General features: G+C 42.2%; 1 protein-coding gene and 1 long non-coding RNA gene across 5 annotated transcripts in view; one reads left to right on the top strand and one right to left on the bottom strand.

Annotated features, from left to right (window-relative positions):
• The window catches only part of NADK (NAD kinase), a 50,766-nt gene extending 30,751 nt beyond the window's left edge, over positions 1-20,015 (bottom strand). The window contains exon 1 of one of the 4 annotated variants that reach the window (XM_056796015.1): positions 19,889-20,015. The gene's annotated coding sequence lies outside the window, so the exon portion shown is untranslated. Of the gene's footprint in view, positions 1-13,873; positions 13,936-14,011; positions 14,145-19,888 lie in introns of those variants that run through there. The other 3 variants (XM_056796019.1, XM_056796016.1, XM_056796018.1) reach the window with 3 other exon arrangements.
• Positions 14,166-18,035, top strand: LOC103098678 (uncharacterized). Its single transcript, XR_461484.3, has 3 exons — positions 14,166-14,354; positions 14,776-15,004; positions 17,230-18,035. It is a non-coding gene; the product is annotated as an uncharacterized LOC103098678 (long non-coding RNA).
• Positions 20,016-21,033: the final 1,018 nt, after the last annotated feature.

Raw genomic sequence — 21,033 nt, 5'->3', positions numbered from 1 at the left:
AATTCAGCGAACATTCATTGAGCCCCTGCTCTTTGAATGTTTGCTGAATTGAATGTCAGAGACACTGAGTGAGACACAGACAAATACATCAAGAACAGTTGTGGAGAACCCAGAGTTCATCCATATGGAAAAACAGTGCAAAGGAACCACAAACTGGGCCCCAAAACCAAACAGAAGAGGACACTGGATTGAGTTTGGGGAACTGGATGGTTCTTTTGGTGAGTCAGGAGGTCTCCCCTAAAACAAAGCCATCCCATTTTAATTCCTCTATTTTTCTAGCCATGTATATTACACACGTCTGCGTTCCAGGCTCCAAATGACTGATTCTGAGGACCTCCTCCATGGACACCAGGTGAGAACCCACAGCTGTGGCACATTGCAAACAGGCAACTGCATAGTTGTGGAACAGCATAAAGAATGTAGAACTAGAAAATGAGGATGGGCTGGCTGTGGTCCAGACTAAAGGGCAGGCAGACAGTCTTATGCACCACTAGTATCCATCCAAGGAAAAGAGGCCCTTCCTAGACTGTGGTTACAGGAACCTTTGGTAGTCACCAAGGATGGGGTGTAAGCGATCTGCCTCAGAGAAATCACAGAGCCATCCAGCCAAGTGTGGGCAGACCACAAGCTGAAAAGGTGGTGAGCATCCTGATATGCTTCACAGGCTAAGCCACTACCAAACTGGCTATGTCATAAGACCCCAGGAGACCCTGTCCATTCTGAGCTAAAGCAAACCATGTATCAGTATTACCATCTCTAGAAAGCACCAAAGGGGAGAGAACAAGAGAGCTGAGAAAACCTTGAGACAATGAACCCTGCAGGGATCAGAGACAGGATGGCTGAACAGAGTGGCAGAGTGGATTAATGGCTCTAGATTTCTGCCACTGTGAACTATAGCTACATCTGCTCTGATTGAATTCAAACATTAAGCATATACTATGTGCAAGCACTATGAGAGATGGGCTGTTTCTCCAGAAAGTGAAAACAGTCTTGTTTCTCAACAAGAAAAAGACAGAATTAATTCTATCAGGCTTTTGAGCTATGAGCTAAAAAAGTCTCCATACAGATTTCACTGATGTTGAATTAAAATGGGCTTTAATTAAGGAGCAACTATTCCAATCTTTCATTTTGTAGGTGTACAAAGTGAGCCTAATATAGTGATGGCGAACCTTTTTAGAGATGGAGTACTGAGCCAAGCCCCGCCCCCATCCCACCCCACCCAGACCAAGTACTGTGCCGGTCCCCTGCCTTACCCCACACCCCACATAAGGGAGGGAGAAAGTGCTCCCATTGGACTGCTAGGCATAGGGGCAGGTCATGGAAAAAAATGTCATCAGGTATGGTGGAGAGGGGGAGGGGAGCAGCTCTGCCCAACTCCCTCTGCCTTTCTAGTAACAAACTCTGGGGGTGGCAGTGGGGAAGGAGGGTGGGCAAGTGCCCACAGAGGGAGCTTTGAGTGCCATCTTTGGCACCTGTGCCATAGGCCTGCCATCACTGGCCTAATGCAAGTTTACTCTTATGAGCAAAAATGTCCCTTTTTTGGTCTCTGTATCCTCAAGGTGTAGCATAGTACCTTGAGTTATGTCCCTAAGCATACAGTATCTTAAAATTAAAGGAAAATTTGACAAAAGTACCAACAACAACCTAGAGTCCTGGAAAAGTTCTCTTCAAAATCATGAATATCTCCCTTCCTTCCTAAATTTATACCTTTCTTGATCAAAGATGGGTATCTAATAGAATGGCGATCATTTTGTTTTAATTACTAAAATTTCAACAGTATTTTCTACTCTGAAAAATGGGGCCTAAACTATGAGGTGTTTTTCTCCATTATAAAAAGAGAGTATTCTTTGGGCTACATTTTAAGATCTCTCTCTAGGCTTTTGAGGACTTGCCACTTACAATTTAAAATCCCAGAATGCATTTTTCCTTGTCAGTGCATTTATGATGAAACTTTCAGAAACAAAGCATGTTTGTAAGCTGTGGCTGAATAGAGGACATCAATGTACTGGGAAGACAGAAAAATGTCTTCTTCCAAGCTCACTGCCAGGATCCTCTGCTGCAGTCACGTCCCTTATACAAGATGGTGAAGGTCAAAGTCAACAGATTTGGCTGTATTGAATGCCTGGTGACTAGGGCAGCATTCAACTGCAGTACAGTGGCCATCAATGACCCCTTCATTGAATTCAGAATAGGCAAAGGGAACAAAGAATTCCCTTTTCACACTACAAAAGCTCACTGAAGAAAATAATATCTTAAAAAAAATTTTTTTTTAAATACACCTGACCAAACCCTGAAAGGGAAATCCAGAAAAAGTCAGTGTGTAATTTGTCCAGCCCAGCTCTACAAAGAACGAAAGATGGGACAGTGAAGACAAGGTTGGGGGTGGATATAGCACTCTAAGCACTGAAGGAGTTAAGTGGTACACTAACACAACAGTAGCTTCTAGACAATATCAGGGTTCCATTCCAGACCTTTACTCAGGACTACAATGGCAGTTTTGTTGTCCTCTACACCAAGTTCTGGGTCTAATATGTAGGTTTAAATGAGAAGAAACCCATGCACAGGAGTGTCATTGCTCAGTAGGAAGTCCCTGAACCATGAATGTACCAAGAAAGAAGAAAGCTCAAAACCCAGAGTAACAACAGCTATTAGCTCAGACCCCAAACTCAGACTAGGCAACTTTAACATCCAATAGAGGAATAACTAAGACAGGAATGCCAGACCAAAGGAGCACCTACAATTCTATCCTGATTAATCAACAGATTTTCCAGCTGGCTGACAGAGGTAGAGTCCAGTAGCAATCTACTTTTGGACAGACTCAAACTCAGATCAGGTATTTGCAGAGCTCAGACCACAGGGACAACAATAAGATTTTGTCTAGAATCAGATCACTTTGAAAACATTGAAAGCTTTTGAAACCCCAGCCTATTCCTGAGATCCTAGGATCTCAATACCCAAGAAAGCAGCAACAGGACCAGTCCAGACCTTCCCTCTGTTACAAGGGAATCACTTTAAAAGACTGATATATATTAATTTAAGGTCGCCAAGGAATCAGCTATGTAATTCCTAAATGAAAACTTAAGTCAGCCGTCAATCTTTTATGGAGTTTAATTACAATAGGAGGAAGTAATTAGAGATAGAGAGAGAGAAAAGGGAGAGAAGGAAATAGGGCTTAAATACCCCTTCTGTTTAGGCTGGGCCAAAAGGCCCAAGCCCTTAGATAGCTGGGGCAAAGAAAAGAGATCAGTCCCTATTACTCACGTGACCAAAATGGAGAAACAGTCTCAGAGGCTTTTTTTTTTTAATCTTTTATGGAGTTTAATTACAATAGGAGGAAGTAATTAGAGATAGAGAGAGAGAAAGGGGAGAGAAGGAAATAGGGCTTAAATACCCCTTCTGTTTAGGCTGGGCCAAAAGGCCCAAGTCCTTAGATAGCTGGGGCAAAGAAAAGAGATCAGTCCCTATTACTCACGTGACCAAAATGGAGAAACAGTCTCAGAGGCCCCCACCTTCAGCTTCCTTCAGAGCAAGCTTCTCAGAGCCCACATGAACCACACCGACCAACTACTCAACCTCCTCTCCTGGAGTCTTCAGACCCCCTATCTTTCAGGAAACCATCCAAGTTCCTCCCCTCAGTTCTCCCATCTACCAATCACTGTTCATCAATCTCCCTGTGCCAATGGAGGCTCTAGCTTAACCCAGGACCGCCCAGAGGTTTCTGGCTTTTGCACATGTCTGTTGAAGGTCATATTTTCAAATGATTAAATCTTTGCTCCTTTGCTACAGCCCTTTCTAAATCCTGTTAACCTGAGTAGGGTAGAGATTGGAATAATTAAATTTTGATCTAGGCTGCAGCCCTTACTCAATCCTGTTAGGACTGAATAGGTTGGAAATTGATTCCAAGTATCTCTATTGTATCAATTCTAAAATCAATCATGATTCAAAGAAATTCCTGTTCTATGCTTAAGCATAGGTCAAAGTCCTTTCCATTGTTCAGCAAAAGGTTTCTGTCCTAAAGTAATCTTAAGAAGGGAAGAGAAGGAACCTCCCATGCCAATGGGGTTCCCATTCCAATAGACTATCAGTAAGAAATTTTCCAAGTATGAAATATCCCAATGGTGAAATTTCCAACATTTATAAGTCTAAGGAAATTTGAGGTTTACACCTCCAGAAGTATGGCAGAATCTAGCCCTGATGTCCACAAGAAACACACATGAGGAAGGTAGACACATATTGGGTAAAAGTAAGCAGATGAAGTCAAATCTATTGGGTACCAACTGAGAAAAAGAAGGCAAGAGTCACAATCATGATATCTGACAAAGCCAAAGTAAAAATAAATCTAGTCAAGAGATAGGGAAGGTAATTACATCCTGATAAAAGGCAGTATAGACAATAAGGAAATATCAGTACTCAACATGTATGCACCAAATGGCATAGCATCCAAATTTCTAAAGGAGAAACTAGTGGAGCTCAAGGATGAAACAGATAGAAAAACTATACTAATGGGAGACCTGAACCTTCCTCTATCAGAACTAAATAAATCAAACCAAAAATTAAATAAGAAAGAGGTAAGAGAAGTGAATAAAATCCTAGAAAAATTAGAGTTAGTAGATATGTGGAGAAAAATTAATAGGGACAAAAGGAATACACCTTATTTTCAGCAGCACATGGTACATTCACAAAGATTGACCATTTACTAGGGCATAAAAACATTGCAAGCAAGTGCAAAAGAGCAGAAATAATAAATGCAATCTTTTTCAGATCACAATTTTAATAAAAATAATAATTAGTAAGGGTACATGGAGAGGCAAATAAAAATTTAATTGGAAATTAAATAATATGATTCTCCAAAATTGGTTAAAGAACAAATCATAGAAACAATTAATAATTTCATTGAAGAAAATCACAATGATGAGACAATTCTTTCAAAATCTATTGGATGCAGCCAAAGCAGTACTTAGGGGGAAATTTATATCCTTGAGTTCAGATATTAACAAATTAAGGAGGGCGGAGGTCAATGAATTGGGCCTGCAAATTCAAAAACTAAAAAGTGAACAAATTAAAAATCCTAAGATGAAAACTAAATTAGAGATGCTAAAAATTAAAAGAGAAATTAATAAAATTGAAAGCCAAAGAACTATTGATTTAATAAATAAGCTGGTACTTTGAAAAAACAAATAAAATAGACAAAGCACTGGTCAATCTAATTTAAAAAAGGAAAGAAGAAAACCAAATTAACAGTATCAAAGATGAAAAGGAAGACCTCACCTCTAATTAAGAGGAGATTAAGGCAATCATTAAAAACTAATATGCCCAATTATATGGCAATAAATATGGCAATCTAGGTGATATGGATGAATATTTATTAAAATATAAATTGCCTAGATTAACAGAAGAAATAGATTACCTAAAAAGCCCTGTATCAGAAAAAGAAATTGAACAAGCCATTGAAGAACTTCTTAAGAAAAAATCCCCAGGACCATTCACAAATGAATTCTATCAAACATTCAAAGAACAACTAATCCCAATATTATACAAACTATTTGACAGAATAAGCAAAGAAGGAGTTCTACCAAATTCCTTTTATGACCCAAATATGGTACTGATTACAAAGCTAGGCAGGTCAAAAACCGAGAAAGAAAACTATAGACCAATTTCCTTAATGAAAATAGATGCAAAAATCTTAAAAAGAATACTAACCAAAAGACTCCAGCAAGTGATCAAGAAGGTTATTCATTATGATCAGATGGGATTTATACCAGGAATGCAAGGATGGTTCAATATTAGGAAAACCATCCATATAACTGACCATATCAACAAGCAAACCAACAAAAATCACATGATTATTCAATAGATGCAGGAAAAGCTGATGACAAAATACAACACTCATTCCTATTGAAAACACAAGAAAGAATAGGAATAGAAGGGCCTTTTCTAAAAATAACAAACAGTATAAATCTAAAACCATCAGCAAACATCATCTGCAATGGGGATAAACTAAATCCATTCCCATTAAGATCAGGAGTGAAACAAGGATGCCCATTATCACCTCCATTATTTAACATTGTACTAGAAACACTAGCAGTAGAAATTAGAGAAGAAAAAGAAATTAAAGGTATTAAAATAGGCAATGAGGAGACCAAGCTATCACCCTTTGCAGATGATATGATGGTCTACTTAAAGAATCCTAGAGAATCAACCAAAAAGCTAGTGGAAATAATCAACAACTTTAACAATGTTGCAGGATACAAAATAAACCCACATAAGTCATCAACATTTCTATATTTCTAACACATCTCAGCAGCAAGAATTAGAAAGAGAAATTCCATTTAAAATCACTCTAGACAATAAAATACTTAGGAATCTATCTGCCAAGAGAAACACAGGAACTAAATGAACACAACTACAAAACACTCTCCACATAATTAAAACTAGACCTAAATAATTGGAAAAACATTAACTGCTCATGGGTAGGATGAGCTAACATAATAAAAATGACAATCCTACCCAAACTAATTTACTTATTTAGTGCCATACCCATTGAACTACCAAAAAACTTTTTTACTGAATAAGAAAAAACACAAAGTTCATTTGGAAGAACAAAAGATCAAGGATATCCAGGGAAATAATGAAAAAAATGTGAAGGAAGAGGGCCTAGCAGTACCAGATCTCAAGCTATACTATAAAGCAGTGGTCATCAAAACAATATGATACTGGCTAAGAGACAGAAGGGAGGATCAGTGGAAGAGACTTGGGATAAATGACCTCAGCAAGACAGTCTATGATAAGCCCAAAAATATAATATTTCAAGGAACTAAGTAAATTATACAAAAAACCAAGCCATTCTCCAATTGATAAATGGGCAAGGAACATGAATAGGCAGTTCTCAGCCAAAGAAATCAAAACTATTAATAAGCACATGAAAAAGTGTTCTAAATCTCTTATAATCAGAGAAATCAAAACAACTCTGAGGTATCACCTCACACCTAGCAGATTAGCTAACATGAAAAAAAAGGAAAGTAATGAATGCTGGAGGGGATGTGGCAAAGTTGGGATATTAATTTATTGCTGGTGAAGTTGTGAATTGATCCTACCATTCTGGAGGGCAATTTGGAACTATGCCCAAAGGGCGATAAAAGACTGTCTGCCCTTTGATCTAGCCACAGCACTGCTGGGTTTGTATCCCAAAGATAATAAGGGAAAAGACTTGTACAAGAATATTCGTAGCTACACTCATTGTGGTAGCAAAAAGTTGGAAAATGAGGGGATGCCCTTCAATTGGGGAATGGCTGAACAAATTGTGGTATATGTTGTTAATGGAATACTATTGTGCTGAAAGGAATGATGAACTGGAGGGATTCCATGTGAACTGGAAGGACCTCCAGGAATTGATGCAGAATGAAAGGAGCAGAACCAGGAGAACACTGTACACAGAGACCGATACATTGTGGTAAAATGGACTTCTCCATTTGTGGCAATGCAGTGATCCAGAACAACTTGGAGGGATCTATGAGAAAGAACACTATCCACGTTCAGAGGAAAAACAGTGGAAGTAGAATAACAACTGCTTGATCACATGGGTCGATGGGGATATGATTGGGAATGTAGACTCTAAATGATCACTAGTGCAAACATCAACAACACAGAAATAGGTTTTGATCAAGGACACATGTAAAACCCAGTGGAATTGTGCGTCAGCTATGGGAAGGGGTGGGGGAGGGGAGGGAGGAATATGATTCTTGTAACCAAGGAAAAATGTTCTAAATTGACCCTTGCCCCCAGGGTCAAACAACTAGGAAATGTCTGAGGCCAGATTTAGACATATTTCAAGAAATCTTTTTTTTTAAGTCCAGATCTTTGAGAATAAGAGGGCAAAATAGAAAAAGAATCCATTAGTTATCTCCTAAATTATATTCCCAAATGAAAACTCTTAGGAGCATGAAAATCAAAATCCAGAGCTTCTGGGTCAAGGAAAATGGGCTACAAACAGCAAGAAAGAAAGAATTCAAGTAGTACCGAGACACAGTCAGGATCACACACTACTCAGCAGCTACCACTATAAAGAAGCAGAGAATCTGGAATACACTATTCCAAAAAGGGCTTATGGTCAAGAATAATTTACCCAATGTCCCTGAACAATTTGCAGGGATCTAGGAGAAAAAAACACTATTCATAAGCAAAGGATAAACTATGGGAGTGGAAACACCGAGGAAAAGCAACTGCCTGAATACAGCGGTTGAGGGGACATGACAGAGGACTCTAAATGAACACTCTAATGCAAATACTATCAACATAGCAATGGGTTCAAATCAAGAAAACATGTAATGCCCAGTGGATTTACGCGTTGGCTATGGGGGGTGGGGGGTGGGGAGAAAATGATCTATGTCTTTAATGAATAATGCTTGGAAATGATCAAATAAAAAAAAAAGAATAATTTACCCAGCATTCCTGCTGAAAAGACCAGAGCTAGGGAGCAACTCAATAGTTCAAATACAAGAGTGAAGAACAAGAGAAGAAGGTAAACATGAGTGAACAATGATAAAAGGTTAAATAAGGATAAAACGCTGACATTCAAATATGGGAAGATGATACATGTATATTCTTTGAACTCTTACCATCATCAGGATCCCAATGAGACAAAGCCTGGGAGTTGTTCTGTTATTTGATGATCTTAAGAATGGAAAGAGAGGGGAAGAGGAATACCCTGGAGGGGTGAGGGAGAGTAGTGACAAGGGCTGGGGAAGAGGACAGTTTAGGGGAAATTAAATCAATCTGGATGCACAAGTTCACATCTATACAAACAAGGAGGGCCATCTAACTGATGATAGATAGATATGATAGATAGAACCATCTAAACTGGCCAAAAGAATCTCTCTCTCCTCCACCCCCCACCCCCTGCTCCGGGAATTAAAAGGAGATAGATTAGATTAAGGAGAAAATTAGTCTTAAGCAAAACAAAATCTAAGGATGTACAAACATATTTATAGCTCTCTTTGAGGTGGCAAAGAGTGGAAATGTGAGAAGATGCCCATAAACTGGAGACAAGATGAACAAATTATGGTATATAAGTGTGACAGAATACCATTGTGCTGAATTCATATCAGAATGATGCCCAACCAGGATTCCAGGGTACTAATGATGGAACATGCTGTCTGCTGCTTTCTAAGAAAGAAGTTAAGAATTCAGATGTAGAATAAGAAAAATACCTATTTTGAACAGGGGCAATATAGAAATGTTTTAATTGATTATACATGTTTGTAATGGTTTTTTTTTCTCATGTTCTCAATGAGGGAGGCAGAGTGAGAGGGTGAATTTTTTTGAGAACTTTCTGCTGAAGACTCTGGAACCATTCAGAGGAAAATAAAATGGCTAGTCTACCTTAAAAAAAGGAGGAGGGGGGGAAGCTGGGTATCTCAGTGGATGGAGAGTCAGGCCTAGAGACGGGAGGTCCTGGTTTCAAATCTGGCCTAAGATACTTCTTAGCTATGTGACCCTGGACAAGTCACTTAACCCCCATTGCTTAGCCTTTACCACTCTTCTGCCTTAGAACCAATACACAGTATTGACTCCAAGATGGAAGGTAAGGGTTTAAAAAAAAAAGGAGGGGAGAATGAGTCCTCAAAAGGGTGTTATGTATCAAAATAGTTAAAATATACATAATCATGGAGATTTAAAAAATGTTATTACCATCAGTTAGGGCAGTAAGATAAAATGATGTTACAAAAATTAAAACCAATTGTATAACTCTAACATAATTTTTCCAAGATACAATTAAGATTGGTTTAAATGTAAATAAATGTTTCAGGAAAAGGCCAACAGAAAAGAGTTTTAAGTCATTACTGAAAATTAAATCCAAACGGAAATCTAATTGCTTTTGTAGGGAAAAAACCCAAGTCTCTGGAACCTTCATTTGTCAGGGAAGGAAAACTGCCCCTGGTATTTTTTATTAGCTCTTAGGCACACCCTTTTCCTGCAATTAAAAAGCAAAAGGCAAAAGACCAGATGAAACTGTCTCCCTGCAGATATTTAGGCTTTGGCTAGCCACATGCTGGTAGGCACAATTGAGCTTTAAAACCCTAAAGAATAGGATAAAATAATTTGCCAGGGAGAGCCATCAGAGAAAGATCAGGGCCTTAGTAAAACTATATTATTACTAAACCTGTTATCATGGTCTTCAAAACAGCTTCACACCTTGTGTAACTCTTTTTTTTTAAACCCTCACCTTCCATCTTGGAATTAATACTGTGTGTTGGTTCCAAGGCAGAAGAACAGTCAGGGCTAGGCAATGGGGGTTAAGTGACTTGCCCAGGGTCACACAGCTGGGAAGTGTCTAAGGCCAGATTTGAATCCAGGACCTCCCATCTCTGGGCCTGACACTCAATCCACTGAACTCCCAGCTGCCCTCACCTTGTATAACTCTTGCAGAATAATTCTGTAGCTTTTACTAATAATGCATAAGGATGGGGCATCTAGATGCTTCAGTGGATAGAGAGCCAAGCCTAGAGAGATGGGAGATCCTAGGTTCCAATGTGACCTCTGACACTTCCTAGCTGGTTGGCCTTGAGCAAGTCATTTAACCCCCATTGTCTAGTCCTTACCAGTCTTTGGTTTTAGAACTGATACTTAATATGATTGTAAGATAGAAAGTAAGGATTTTTAAAAACAATAATAAATTCACCATGGTGCTTGACATGCAGCAGGGACTTAATAAATGTCTGCTGAACAAAACCTATTCAATTGAAATGGTCAATTCTTCAAAGATTTTTAAGTTATTAACAACCAACTGAAAGAATGAGGAATGAAGATTAAACTCAAATCCAGCAAAGCCACCAAAAGATGAGAACATGCAATGTTGAAGGACTTGTAGAAAGACAGGAATATCCGGTGAGCTGAGAATTTCCACCAACATTCTGGAAAACAGCTGGAAACTGTACAAAGAGAATGACTAAAATGAATAGACACTTTAATTCAGAGATTCCACTGTCAGCCTTGGCCCAAGGAGGCCATTAAAGAAGACTCCAGCCAAATGTTTCTAGCAGCATCTTTTGTGTTTGCAGAGAATTAGAAACCAAGGAGAAGGGGATGCTCATCAACTGGAGAAGGGCTAACAAGAATGGGCAAAAGAATATAGGTAAGCATGGGTTTACAGTAAGTGATACAAAGGGAAACTGGCAAGACACAGAAATGCCGTGTATATGAAGATGACAACAATGTCAATTCAAAACTAACAACTGCAAAGCTCACAAGGCAGGCTGGGCCCCAAACTGCCGGGGAAAGACACCTCCCAGCTCTGTTCCTGGGCAAAGACAGGGTGCACAGGTGAGCAACACTCTTTTTGCAGACTGTTTCTCATGCGCTGACCACTGTTGCTCATCTTTTTTTCTCTTCCTGTTTTTCTCTTGGAATAAAATTTCTTGTTCTGAGAGATGGTTCTCTAAGAACAGAAAGAAGGGGATACTGGAGGAAACCCAAGCAATGTAAAAAGAAAAAGATTTCAATAAAAACTTATTGAAAGTTAATGTCTACTGAGCTGAACTAAACTCTATTAAAATATCCATTTCTTACTCTAATACAACAGTCTTGCAGAGAGATTAAAAAGACACTAAGACTGGGGCAGTGAGATGGCTAAGAGAAGGAAAGGTTTAAAAAAAGAAGAGAAATTTGGACTAACAAAACTCAGATGCAAATCCTTGTTTTTGCATATAAGTATGTTAGAGCAGACATCCATAACATTCCCCACCATTTTAAAAATTACTCCCCACTATTCATACCACTGCTAAGAAAATGAATCTGCAAATATGAAGTGCAAAGGAAAATCTATGAAGAGGAAGGGCATCTTCTCTCCCCATCCCCAGGGCAGGCCTCTCCTAATTAAAAATTATTTGGCTACTTTGAACGAAATCATATCATAGAGCTTAAAGGGACTTTAGAGACCATCTTGCCCAACCCCCTTATTTTATAGATGGAGAAACTGAGGCCCATGGAGGGTAGACCAATGATTTTTTCCATGGTCACAAAGACAGTAAACGTTTGAGGACTGATAGGAACCAAAGATTTTCTGATGCTTACAAGAATTTCAAACAGACCAGGTTAGAGACAGAACTCGATTATTTTTCCCCTCAAGTCCATCCCTCTTTCAATATTCCTACAAGTGTTTGAGGCAGCCAGGCTCTTTAGAGTTTACTTTGATGTCACGGCCTCTGCTCAGCCACCAAAATGATTTCCCAAAAGCACAATTCTGACCTTATCAACATTCTCCTTCCTTCCTCAATTTAATATACTTCAGTGGTTCCTTATTACCTCTAAGATAGACTAAAAACTGTTCTATTTGGTATTTCAAGCTCTTTACAACCTGGCTCCTTCCAGTCATTAGACTCCAACAACTACAGTGGTCTCTTTACTATTCTTTTTTTTTTTTAAAGTTCTGTCTCTAGGACTTAATTTTACAACAGCAGTCCAGTATGCCTGAAATGCCCCCTGTCTTACACCTCCCTGGTTTCTTTCAAGACCTAACCTAGCTGGCATCTACTTGCCCCCAGCTGCCAGAGCCTTCTATTCCAGGACCTCGAACTTGATGTGTGTGTCTTATATGTATAGATATTGTCTTCCCTATTAAACTGGACACTCCTTGAAGGTGGGGGCGGTTTGGCTTTTGTTTCCATCTCCCCAGCCCTAATCATGGTGCCTGGCACAGTCAGTGCTCAATAAAAGCTTGCTCACTGAAAGGATATGAGTTTATTTAAATGGCATGATTTGTAAGCCCTGGGCAAAAGGCATATCTGACTAATTCATATTACACAGAACAAAAAAAAAAGTGTATTACCACACAAGAAATAGTTTAAATTGCTTCATAATTGCTAGTGTTACTAGTCAGACTTCTTCTGGGGTATCAACAGGCCAAACTTGCAGAGGTAGCCGTGGGTTCTAAAGGGCTAAATAGGCCTGCCCAGAAAGGAAGCTGGAGCAAATCCTATCAAGCTGGAAAGACTGGAGTGTAGCCTCAATATGGGCTGTGGACTACCAGCCTGGTTAAGTTTAGAGAGAGGTTCATTCATCAGCAGGTCGGTTACATGGTGATGATTTTTCTGCCATTCCACCTCCTGATGCAGATTGTCCATCTGCACCAGTGGAGGGAGAACCCTTACCAACAAGGTGGCCAGTCCTAGGGAAACTAAAGTACAGGTCACCAAAGGATAGAGGACACCCCCAGTGAATGACCATTCCAAGATCTGCTCACACTGTTTTCCAAAACTGACCTCTGGGATGTGTTTCACACACAGAAAATTCCCAAAGCTGTGGCACTAAATCTACAGCTGGGCAGCGAGTGTTCAAGAAAGCCTCATTCTATCCAGTGCCCCAACACCTGATAGCCTCTGCCTACTGCTCAGGGGAAAAGCTGCTGCCCTCCTTCATAGGGCCACTTGTGAATCATTCATGGCTCAGTCACCGTCCACTTCTGGGGTTGGTTTCAGAGGCCCAGCGTTGAGCAAGCACGACAGCTTCCCAGGGTGGTGGTCAGGGGCAAACAAGTTTCAGGTCGGTAAAGGTTAAGACAGGCACTTAATCCAATGCTTGTTCCCTGGTTTCTCTCTGGCTAATGAGGGTCAATAAGCTATTGAGAGGGAGTGTCAACTAGGGAGCTGGGTAACCGGTGGGCACCCTCCTGAAGGGAGACACACAGAGACGGACGGAGGGATGGGGCATTCGCACATTCTCCAAAGGGGCAGACACACTCAGACAAGTTACTCATCCAGAGGAGCAAACACACTAAAAACAATTTACACACTTATCCAGAGGGGCATACACAATTTACACACTCACCCAGAGGGGCAAACATACTCGAATTACATACTCGGACAATTTACACACTCACCCCTCCTCCTCTCCGCAGGGATGGGGAGGGCAGGAGAGGGTGAGTGGATGGGGTGGCCAGCCGGCACTGCCCCACCCCCTGACCCCTTAGATCCGCCCCCTGACCCCCTGGGTCCGCCCTCCGTCCGCCCCTCCTCACCGCTCAGCCGTAGCTGCCGACGCCTCTACATTCCCGGGACCCCCCGGCCGCTCCTTGGGCTCGTCCCGGGGCTCGGCGGCAGCCGCACGCCGGCCCCGATCGCCGCCGCTCGCCGTCGCTACCTCCAGGTCTGCGCCGCGGCCGGTGGCTGTCCCATGGCCGCTCTAAGCAGCAGCGACAGCAGCCGGAGCGGCAGCGGCGGCGGCGGCGCCTGCGGCCGGGCCTTCACTGCGCAGGCGCTAGGGTTACCCTGCGCAAACGCAGAAGCAGCACCCTGTGTCGCGTGCGCCCGAGCGCGAGCCTCCCTACCCCCAACTCCCTTGGCTCGCGCATGCGCGCACACGTACGTGTGTCTCATTTGTGCTCCACCTGGTCCACCGCCAACTCCCCGAGGCCAAGGCCGGGAGCCTAAGCTGTGGTTGCTGCTGCAATCCTCGGGCCTACAGTACCCGCGATTTCGTCATCCTACCCCTTAAATCCGCCTCGCCTCTCGTGGCGTCTTCCCCTCCCCCAGGCAACTAGCATTTATTAAGCCCCAGCTGTCTACCCTGTCTACCTCTCAGCTACCGCGCCCTGCCCTGGGAACCGAAGAGAATGAAATCAATGGGGAGGGGGAGGGCGGCAAATCTGCTACCAGGAGGCGGGTCAGTACTCCTATAGCCTCAGGGCAGCAGCCTCCATCTCTACCCCTAGTCCCTAAAAGGGCCGAGCTTAACCCGTGCACAGTACACTAAATTATAACATTGCGTCCTCACTAACTCCAGGTGCCACCATCACCATTTCACAGACGGGCAAACAGAGGCACGGCTGTTAAGTCTGAGGCAGCATTTGAACTCAACGCCATTACTCATTGAGGATGAAGAGGAGCTGTTGCCCTAAATTAGAACCCTTTGGCTTACTCTGCGTCCATCCTGAGTTTGCTGTTTAACCTCGGAATATACCTTATCTCAAATGTGGACCAAAAGTCCCCAGTTCCCTTTGCAAGCACACAAGGTAACAATGTATTATCGGATATGAGGCAAAGGGGAAACCACAAAAGGACTCAAGGTTTTTCATAAACATCAATCAACCTCCCTTTCCGGGAAACCTGCCTTCAGCCCAAGCAATTGACCAACCTGAGAGCTCCCACTTTCCCTTTTTCCTTAAGACCTTCCCGAAACTCCCTGAGGTAGCAAAAGGCAAAGTCCAGGGGAGGCTGGCTGCTGGTTTCCCCACTCATTTCCCCGTAGAGACTCGGGAAGGCTGCTTCCCAGAAAGAAACACGACTTACCTCTTCTCCCTCAGGGACCTAGGCAGGGCCAAGGGGTGGATCTCAATATAGACAGTTTATCTCCAGGCGTGGAGACCAAATCACGCATCTTCCGCCCGCATTGTAAAATGGTCCCAAAGGTCACACATCCTCCTGGGTCTTGAATGACTGGGTGGATCCCAGAAGGGAGACCGAAAGCTTTCTTACTAGACCGTGAGCTACTTTTTTTAATCGATACTGATTTTTCCACCCAAAACAACAGAGTCCGCTTCAATGACTAATGCAAGATTTATAATTTTGTATTTACTATTCTCCGATTCCTTATTCCTGCTCATAACCACCATATGGCTTTCCACTGCTATATGAGTTTGAATTTTTCAAAGATCTGGCATTAAATTGCGTAAAACTGATAAAATGTGGATACTACAAAGAACTAGCTATGAGAAGACACTTCCCCCACTCCTTTGCGGAATTGGGGTTATATGACTTGCCCAGGGTCACACAGTGAGGAGATGTCTGAAGCTAAATTTGAACCCAGGTCCTCCCAACCTTTTTTTCTTTAAAAAAAAAATCTTCTAAGGAGGGGGAGAATGATACTGATCCCAATCCACCTTTCCAGCCTTATTGAACTTTACTCCTTCTCCTTGGCCTTACACACACACCCCCAAGTGTTCCTACAGAATGCTCTCCATCTCTGGAATCCATTCCTTTTTCATTTCTGCCTCCTAGAATCCTTCTCTTCCTTTCGGAAAGACTTTTCTGAGCCCCTCAGCTGCTAGAGTCCTCTCTCTCAAACTGCTTTGCATACAGTTGAACATATATCTCCTCATTTCCCACCTAGCTTCACTCATCATGGACTTCTTTGACTTCTTGGCCAGCACTTTGGACAGTGGAGCCATAAACTCCTCCATTATATATAGTTGGTAGTCATGATAACTATAACAATAGCTAACATTTATATTGTAATTATTATATGTCAGGCACTATGCTAAGAACTTTAGTTTTTAAAATCCTTGTCTTTTCTTTTAATATCAATTCTAAGATTAGTAGCAAGGACTAGGCATGTGCTAAGTACTTTACAAACATCATGTCATTTAATCTTCAAAACAATTCTGGGAGGTAGGGGCTATTAATATCTCCATTTTACAGTGGAGGAAACTGAGGCAAATAGGTTTTTTTTTCTCTCTCTCTCCCCTCCCTCTCTCTCATTTTCTCTCTTCTCTCTCCCCCTCCCTCTCATTCTGTCCCTCTCTCCATCTCCATCTCTATCTCTCTGTCTCTATCTATCTCTGTCTCTCTCTCTTCAGTAGTTGGAGGCTTCCAATTTCAACAGAGAAGGTAAAGGGAGAATATGACTCTATGAAGAGACTGACAGAAGAGGAGCTAACAGTCTCGACTGTCACTTTCTGCTCAATACATCAGATAGAAACTTTGGGGACCTTCCTCTTGGTTAGGATCCGAGACTCTTGTTTTTTGTTGTTGTTTGCTCGTTTCACTAGTCTGATTCTTCTTCACGACCCCATTTGGAGCCTTCTTGGCAAACATACTGGAGGGATTTGCCATTTCCTTCTTCAGCTCTTGTGATTCAGCTCAGCTCTTGGCTAAGCTATTCCCTTGCTTCCAATAGGAGATCTCCTTCACTCTGTATTGTTTGCTATATATTCACTTTTTTTAAATTTTTGTTTTGACTTGGTTAAATAGTTTTCTGTCTTACCTGCTATATGGGTTCATTGTGGATCTAGTATTTGGTGGGAAAAGGGTAAAGCCTTGGATAGAAAGCTTGGGTCCTCCTTTCTCTATTAAGAAACAGCAATCGGAAGTTTAGCTCAAACCTGAAAATCACATCCCGAAGACCAACAGTATCTAAGGGTGATAGTAAAAAATGCAATTCCAATCTAGTCACCCCCCTCTCTGAGGAGAGCAGAATAACCGAGCCTCTGACCTTGGCTTCTGCTTCCCTTCCTGGCAGGAATTAAAGTCTTTGGAGAAGAGTGGAGGGAGAAGAAGCTAGAGAAGGTGGATAGATGTCTTGTCTACCTCCCTTTGAGCCACAGGACACCCCCATGCTCCATGGAGAGGACAACTGTTACCAAAGATGTACAAAATTAATACCGTTCCTTCTCTCTCTCCCTCTTTCTTCCTTCTTTCCTTTCCTCCCTCCCTCTCATCTGAGTTAACAACCATTTATTCAGTCCATTCCAACAAGCATGTATTTAGCATCTGATGTGTGCCAAGCACTGTGCTAGAACTAGGGATAGGAAGACAAAAGACCTCCTGTTAGAGGTGGCCAGGAGGGGTGCTTTCATGGGAGCTGGGATCCCGGAAGTTAGACAATGAAAAGGGAGAGCATTATAAATCCAAGGACAGCCTGGGCAAAGGCTGGAAGGCCAGAGATAGAAGATTGCAGGGAGATGCAGACCAGCCAAGTCAATCTGGCTGAAACACAGAGCCCTTGACGGGGAAGACATAATAGAAATAAATGTTTTTCTTCTGTTATCTGTTGATGTTTCTTAAACTCTGTGTTGTTACTTAAACTCTATTTTGTAACTCTGACTTGTGATGCAGTTTTAATTTGCTTTGGAAACTCAGTAACTAGCTGGCTCCACCCAAACTCCACCCTGGCACCCCCATAAATGCACACTCTTTGGCCTTAGCCAAGTGTACTCTGACAACTTAGCATCCCTGAAACAAAGCTATTGCCATCGCCATCACCATTGCCTTCCCCATTCAGGGAGCCTAAAGTTAAAGCATTGGGTAGTCTTGACCTATCCTTCATCTGGAAAGAAGGCCCATCTATCACCACTTAGATGTTCTGGGGTGAAACCCCACCCCATCTTTTCTTAGAGGTTAAAGAGGGATGTCCTTTCTTCCCTTTGGAGCTGAAGGAATGCTCTAGAGCAGGGCTAGCCAAACTACAGCCTGGGGGCCACATATGGCCCCCTGAGGCCATTTATCCAACCCCCACGGCACCTCTTTCATTGGTGGTCAGTGAGAGGAGCTCTGTATGTGGTGGCTCTGCAAAGCCTGGCATCGCTCATGTACAGTACTACTTCCGATGACATAATCCTTTGTGTGGCGCCTTGTTCTGAGAGTAACTGAATGAGAACGAGGCGCCGCACAGAGGATTATGTGGCTGCACAATGGAAGATGTCAGCATGATGAGCAACAATCTAAGGGAGGGGATTCTGCACTGTGTATACTGCTGCCCAGTATAGTGGTGGCAGTGATGGGCCTGTGCAAGATATGACAGAATCCCTATGCATTTGTTCATAGTTTATTTTTTTTAAATAGTCCGGCCCTCCAACAGTTTGAGGGACAGTGAACTAGCCCCCTGTGTAAAAAGTTTGGAGACCCCTGCTCTAGAGAAACACTATAAAATCCCCAGACCAGCTGCCAATCACTGACAGTCTCTGGTCTCTCATTTTCTGTCCATGCCTAGAGATCCACTGTCCCTTCTCAAAGGGATCAACTGACTCTATTAGGAGACTTCCCTAGTCTCTGCCCACTTTTCCTTCCTTCCTTCCTTTCTTCCTCCCTTCCTTCCTTCAAATCACCTTTGTAATTTTCTTTTTATTCAGCTCAAACCCCTCTCCTTTTCCCTCCTCTCCTTCCTTCTTCTATCCCTCCCTCCCTTCCTCCCTTCTTTCCTTTTTAGGAGTCACTTTTCTTTTTTCTTTTCTTTCTTTTCTCCTCCCTCCCTCCTTCCCTTACTCTTTCTTTCTTTCTTTCTTTCTTTCTTTCTTTCTTTCTTTCTTTCTTTCTTTCTTTCTTTCTTTCTTTCTTTCTTTCTTTCTTTCTTTCTTTCTTTCTTTCTTCCTTTCTTTCTTCCTTTCTTCCTTCCTTCCTTCCTTCCTTCCTTCCTTCCTTCCTTCCTTCCTTCCTTCCTTCCTTCCTTCCTTTCTTTCTTTCTTTCTTCCTTTCTCTCTCCCCTCCCTCCCTCCCTTCTCTCTTTCCCCTCCACTCCTTTCTTCTTCCTTCCTTCCCCCTCCCTCCCTTCCCTCTTTCCCCTCCACTCCTTTCTTCTTCCTTTCCCTTCCTTCCTTCCTTCCTTCCTTCCTTCCTTCCTTCCTTCCTCCCTCTCTCCCTCCTTCCCTCCCTCCCTCCCTCCCTCCCTCCATCCCTTCCTTCCTTCCTTCCTTCCTTCCTTCCTTCCTTCCTTCCTTCCTTCCTTCCTTCCTTCTTTCCTTCCTTCCTTCCTTCCTTCCTTCCTTCCTTCCTTCCTTCCTTCCTTCCTTCCTTCCTTCCTTCCTTCCTTCCTTCCTTCCTTTCCTGCAAATAAAGCTTCCTGGAAGGACCCCTTGGAGTTGTTCCTTTCTGACAGAATCCAACCCATTCATCAGGTTGGGTGGCAAACCAAGGTGGATCACAGGTTCTGTAAAGGTTAAATTTAATGGTTGGACTTAAATTATATGAAATTAAGGTGGTTGCTGAAATTATTATATCTCAAGTCAGAAGTTTATTTACCAAAATGAAGGGGAAACAATAAAGTAGAGAAATGTGAAAAAGGTTAAAGAAAATACCTATATTAGTCCTTAGCCAGGAGGGCCAGTAGTGAGTAACCAAGTGGCCTCCTCCAACATATAAACTAGTCTCTTAGGAAACTAGGAAGGGAGTCAGCTTTCACTCACCCAATGGAGTCAAAGTTGAAGCCACGATCCAGGCAACAATCTCCAGGAAGTTCCTTCAAAGACTATCTCCAGGAGACACTCTATGAGACTGCCCCAGCTCAAGGATTTCTGGCTTTTATGGTGGTTTCTTGTCCTTGCCCCTCCTCACAGGAGCCAATCAGTTTCCAAATTGTCTAGCACTGCCCAGGGGTAGTGTCTGTGGAATTGACTTCTCACTTCTAATTGTTAACTCTCCTCAGATTCACAAGTTTCTGAGTTGTCACCCAGTTTGGATTCACAGTGGGTTGCACACCTCCCCCCACTTAAGGTTAAGTAGGGGTGTCTTCCTTTTGGAGGTGTAAACTCCTGGAGTAAGAGTTTGTGGACTTCCCTTACTTTAGGGTTAAGTATGGGTATATTCACTTTTGTTGATTAATTCACAAGGAGACAAAGGGGAGTTAATCCTGTCTTCACAATCTAGTGAGGTACTTGGGTTATTATTAACCAAAGTTTTAACTCCTACTAGGCAAAGAGAATGAAGGATTCCCTTTTCACCAGTATAAACTCAGAATAGATGAAGAGAACCAAGAATTTCCTTTCACAGTTCTTAGTTCACTAGTTACTCACCCAAGCTGAGATGAGGTGGCCTGGTAGTTATGAGAGCCTTGTCACTGAACCTCAGACTTCAGGGGTAGAGAACTCCCACCCATATACTCTTTTAGCTCTTAAATCATTGCCAAACCTGGGACTACTCAGCCAGAGAGCCAGACTGATATCTTGACAAGTGTAATGCTTTGATTCAAAGAGTTTGGCTAGGGAACCTTGTGGATCAAAAGGATCTATCCTATCAGATCCATAAATTGCTTCCCGAAGCTGGGACTAGCCTCCTTACATGGTGCTGTGATCCAGAACTCAAAGCCCTTCGAGGCTCAACCCAGTGCCTCAGCAATATGGAACTCCTTTCCTTCTATCTATATCAATCAATTTATCTATCTATCTATCTATCTATCTATCTATCTATCTATCTATCTATCTATCTATCTATCTTTAGTGACTTGCCCAGGGTCATACAACTTGGAAATATCTTAGGTTAGATTTGAACCCAATTCTTCCACCTCCAGGCCTATAGCTCAATCTCTCAGCCACCTAGCTGCTCCAACACCTTT

Source organism: Monodelphis domestica, chromosome 4, assembly GCF_027887165.1.
Source record: "Monodelphis domestica isolate mMonDom1 chromosome 4, mMonDom1.pri, whole genome shotgun sequence".
In the NCBI taxonomy this organism is placed as follows: domain Eukaryota; kingdom Metazoa; phylum Chordata; class Mammalia; order Didelphimorphia; family Didelphidae; genus Monodelphis; species Monodelphis domestica.
The sequence above is the reverse complement of the archived record's forward strand: the minus strand, read 5'-3'. Positions and strand labels throughout refer to the sequence as shown.